The sequence below is a fragment of the Myotis davidii genome, unplaced genomic scaffold, assembly GCF_000327345.1.
Source record: "Myotis davidii unplaced genomic scaffold, ASM32734v1 scaffold904, whole genome shotgun sequence".
Taxonomy (NCBI): Eukaryota; Metazoa; Chordata; class Mammalia; order Chiroptera; family Vespertilionidae; genus Myotis; species Myotis davidii.
Window position 1 is genome coordinate 196,419 of NW_006295888.1, and position 5,273 is coordinate 201,691.

Below are 5,273 nucleotides of genomic sequence, written 5' to 3' on the forward strand. Positions count from 1 at the left end.
GAAAAACCCTGGTCAGTTCTACTCACCTCGTCACAAGGCCCATCCTGATACAGAATTCTGCATTGGTCCCTGGCTCTCAGCCTGGGCATCGATGACCCTAAGGGATTGAAAAGGAAAAAAAACAAACCACTTTTCAAAAAGACTTTTTTTCAACTGCGTCATTCATATTTCCAAAGCCTCATGGAAACTGTACGTTTATTCACAAGCACGTGGTCCAGGCTACTTGCTTCATGGTGGTAGCTTTGTCTGCAACACAATGAAACAGCAAGCAAGAAGGGACTTAGGTTGATGGAGCCCAGTGGTTCTCAACCTTCTGGCCCTTTAAATAGTTCCTCTTGTTGTGACCCAATCATAACATTATTTTCGTGGCTACTTCACAACTGTCATGTTGCTACTGTGATGAACCGTCATGTCAGTATCTGATATGCAGGATGGTCTTAGGCGACCCCTGTGAAAGGGGCGTTCGACCGCCAAAGGGGTCGCGACCCACAGGTTGAGAACCGCTGATGGAGGCTCTATGTTTCCTGCAAAGTTGACCTTTTCTCTACTGGGCTGCTGGGAGCGCCGCCTACGGGGTGACAAAGGCTGCTGACTGTCATCTGGGTGCAACGATGACCCGCCAGGTCTCAGGGACGCTGAGGGTCTGTAAGAGGCCTGCTTGTCGCCGTAGGGGCTCTGGGGTTCACTAACCACTTTGAGGTGCGTCACAGCCCGTCTGCAGCCAAACAAGGGAGTCTTTTAGACCCCAAACTTCTGCATGGATTTGCCTGGTCTGAGCAGCAGTGTTTTGAGAAGGGAAACAGATCCTTACAAAAGTGCAGTGTCAGGGCCCAGCCGGTGTGGCTCAGTGGTTGAGCATCGACCTATGAACCAGAAGGTCAGGATTCGATTCCCAGTCAAGGGCATGTGGCTGGGTTGCGGGCTTGAATCCCAGTAGGGGGCATGCAGGAGGCAGCCCATCAATGATTCTCTCTCATCATTGATGTCTCTCCTCCCTTCCTCTCTGAAATCAATAAAAAAATATGTTCAAAAAGTCTGTGTCAGATCTTAAACATTTACCCGGAGTAATTTGGAGATGTTAGAAGTTAAACCCAGTAGCCATCTATGTGTTTTCATAAGGAGTTGGACATAATACATAGATTTACTAGTATGTACTGGTATTAGTAAATACATATATTTACTGCTGTTATTTTTATCCATCATTCCCCTCAATGTGGTTGTGCTTATTTAAAGAGAAACATTAGCCCTAGCCAGTTTTGCTCAGTGGCTAGAGCATCGGCCTGGGGACTGAAGGGTCCTGGGTTCGATTGTGGTCCAGGGCACATGCCCGGGTTGCAGGCTCAATCCCCAGTGTGGGAAATGCAGGAGGCAGCTGATCAATGATTCTCTCTCATCATTGATGTTTCCATCTCTCTCTCCCTCTCTCTTCCTTTCTGAAATCAATATTAAAATAAAAAAACCCCAAAGTCTTAAGGGAACGCAGCCTGCCTGTTTACCTGAAGTCTACAGCAGCTTTTGAGCTACGATGGTAGAGTCAAACAACAAAGTCCATCTAACCTGCAAAGTCTAAGATATTTACAAAATCTAAGTAAGGTATTACAGGACAAGTTTACCAACCCCTAGTCTAGAGAAAGACCTAAAAACATCAGCTCTTAAACTAGGAATTATCTACTTGTAGATAATATTCTTCTTATTTTAAAAATAAATAGATAATATGTAATTTACTCTCCAAATGTCAGTAGAATCAGGTCAGGTTTAGCCCTCTTACCTTTTTTTAAAAAAAATATATTTTATTGATTTTTTACAGAGAGGAAGGGAGAGAGATAGAGAGTTAGAAACATCGATGAGAGAGAAACGTCGATCAGCTGCCTCCTGCACATCTCCTACCGGGGATGTGCCCGCAACCCAGGTACATGCCCTTGACCGGAATCGAACCTGGGACCCTTCAGTCAGCAGGCCGACGCTCTATCCACTGAGCCAAACCGGTTTCGGCCCTCTTACCTTTTTTAATGTGACTTAAACTTTGAAGTTTTGGGGTCAGGTGTTTCGCTTCTCCAAAAAAGGTAGAAAACTTGACAGTATTTTTTTTTTTTTAAAAATCTGAACTCTCTCTGTTGGGAACTTTTTTGGCCTCCACACTCAGTTGATTTAAAATGTGTGAAATATGTAAGGTCACTTTCTATATTTAATTTGGGAGACAGAAAAGTCCCAATTCAAGGACCTGTATGTGGAATTTTACAGGCATATTTTCCTTTAACAAAACTTCTAACTAAAATAGGTTTTTTCTCCTAATATGAAATCTTTCTTTTTAAAATTACCTTTTTTAGTACCTATCAGCAAAAATCCTTCTGCCGTTTTAATGGATCTAAAATTGAGTAATTAAAAAACAAATAAACAACCCTAGCTGGTTTGGCTCAGTGGATAGAGCATCAGCCTGCGGATCAAAGGGTCCCGGGTCTGATTCCGGTCAAGGGCACGTACCTCGGTTGCAGGCTCCGTCCCGGCTCGTGCCCCGGTCAGGGCACGTGTAGGAGGCAACCAATGGATGTGTTTCTCTCCCATAGATGTTTCTGTCTTTCCCCCTCTCTCTCCCACTCTCTCTAAAAATCAATGGAAAAATATTCTCGGGTAAGGATTTAAAAAAACACACCGAAAATAACAACAAATAAACAAAAAACAATGACCTTGACATAGAACTTAGGAGGGGCAAATATATGTTTACTGAGCTCCTGCCTGCCTTGTGTTAGCTGCTGGGGGAACTAAAAGTGTAAGAAATTAATCACTTTTCAGGGTTTTTCAAAGCAGTAAGAGGAACTCAAGTGAGAAAATCAGTGATTGCCGAATAGTGCGACATTTACTCTAAGTTCAGTAGAAATCCTCTCTGGTAGAAATTGACTGGATAAGCCAGTTGAAAAAAATTTATGGAGGACTCAAGGCTAAGCATCCTGATTAATAATAGAAATATACTAATAAAAAGTGAATATTAATGACTCGCATAATCTTCCTATTGTAGGAAAATGGAGAAGCCCTCTTAGAAATACATTAAATAATAAACATTATGCTAAGCGAAATAAGCCAGTCCGAGAAAGATAAATATCACATGACCTCACTCATATGCGGGATATAATGATCAACATAATTTGATGAACAAGAATAGATCCAGAGACAAATGGTAGGGGAGGAGGGGGGTTAGAGAGCAACCAAAGGACTTGTCTGCATGCGTATGAGCATAACCAATGGACACAGACACTGGGGCGGTGGGGGCTTGCCCGGGTGGGAATGGCTGGAGGGGGGCGTCAATAGGGGGAAAAGAAAACTTAGGTAAAACTTTAGACAATAATAAAAAAAAAGAAAAAATATATATTTCTCCAAAATGTTTTATTAATGAAGACAATTAGGAAATAGGGTAAAAGTCAAAATACAGATCACTCCTTTGTGTGTTCAATTTTTAAACAAAAGATGATGCCTTCTGTGTTCCGAAATATTGCTCGGCCGGTGTGGCTCAGTGGTTGAGCATCGACCTACAAACCAGGAGGTCACGGTTCGATTCCGGTTAGGACACATGCCCAGGTGGTGGGCTCGATCCCCAGTGTGGGGTGTGCAGGAGCAGCCCATCAATGGTTCTCTCTCATCAATGATGTTTCCCTCTCTCCCTTCCTCTCTGAAATCAATACAAATATATTAAAAAATAAAAAAATGTGTCAAACTTATGATGACATGAAAGACAAGGTCACTGAGCCAATATGCTAAGACGGTGCTGGTAATATGTGGCTGATCTTGTCCCATGTTGTTGTTGTTGTTCTTGGTTTGTTTCGTTCACTTCTGTCCCCTCAGGTCCCACAACAGCTGTGTCACAAAGTCATTCAGTAAATATTGGTTGGATGAACCATGACATGAGTGTAAGACGGAAGCTCTATGAAACGCACACAGGCCATGGAGGCTGATGGGCCCTCCTGTCTTCCACGCAAACATCCTTCTTTCCAGAAATCCAATCCTTTCCCAGACAAATAGCATCTATTGGTATAGACTGCAGAAGGTATTACCAACTGCTTCCTAAACATTCAAAAAGTGATGGGCTGTCCTAGCCGGTTTGGCTCAGTGGATAGAGTGTCGGCTTGAGGACTGAAGGGTCCCAGGTTCAATTCCTGTCAAAGGCATGTATCTCAGTTGCAGGCACCACCTTGGTCAGGGCCCTGGTCAGGGTGCGTGCACAAGGCAACAAATCAATGTGTATCTCTCACATCGATGTTTCTCCCTGTCTCTCCCTCTTCTTTCACACTCCCTAAAAATCAATGGAAAAATATCCTCGGGTGAGGATTAAAAAAAAAAACGTAAATAAATAAAAAATGATGGGCTGATGAGCATAAAGTTTTTAATTAGATGCTTAATACAGAGGTCTATATATTATTCAACAAAACATCTGTTCTGAGTTATGCATTTTCATGCTCTGAAATTCTGTGTTCAAAAAGAATTTGGGGGGCGGGATCTGAGGCATTTGTGACTTCACTCACAGTGAAGAGTAAAAATGATTAGGAGGGTTACATTTTGAAAATGGGGACAAAAGCTTTGAACCTCCACTTTTTGGTAAGAAGGTTGAGAAATATTGTTTGGAAGTGGAAGCATGGATTATGCTTGTGAGCAGCAAGAAAACTATCTATATATATAAAAATGATGGGCCAAACTGGAGAAGTATCCTATCTAATAATAGACAAACATGGTAATTGACCATACCTTCACTACGCTTCCCATTGGCTAATCAGGGTGATATGCAAATTAACTGCCAACAAAGATGGCAGTTAACCGCCAACAAAGATGGCAGTTAATTTGCATACGTAGGTGCAATGCTGGGAAGCGAAAGGGGAAGGACAGAAGAAGCCACCTGCCATTGACGGTGATCAGAAACCCAGGTGGCAGGCAAGAGCCGGTGATCAGAGAAGCCAAGCAGGGCAGGGAAGAGGCGGCCGTCAGCAGCCACCTCTTCCCTGCCCCCCCCCCCTCCCAGCTGGTGTTCGGAGAAGTACCTGTATTAAAAGAAGCTGGGGGGCAGGGAAGAGGCGGCCGCCAGCAGCTGCCTCTTCCCTGCCCCCCATCCGGCTGGTGTTCGGAGAAGTACCTGTATTTTTTTTTCAAAGTACCTGTATTTTTAATAATTTCTTGACATGTTAAAAGAATTTTACATTACAATTCAAGGGTGGTGGGGTGAGGAGGAGGAGCAGCAGAACAATCCAACAAACAAAATAGGAAACAGAAATGCATGGTGGGAGGGATTTGAA

The 5,273-nt window shown here is 43.3% G+C and overlaps 1 long non-coding RNA gene across 1 annotated transcript in view; it reads right to left on the minus strand.

Annotated features, from left to right (window-relative positions):
* LOC102761517 overlaps positions 1 to 97 on the minus strand; it is a 54,807-nt gene extending 54,710 nt beyond the window's left edge. Inside the window, exon 1 of the long non-coding RNA XR_436029.2 lies at positions 27 to 97. This is a non-coding gene — a long non-coding RNA (uncharacterized LOC102761517). The remainder of the gene's footprint in view (positions 1 to 26) is intronic.
* Between the last annotated feature and the right edge of the window lie 5,176 nt (positions 98 to 5,273).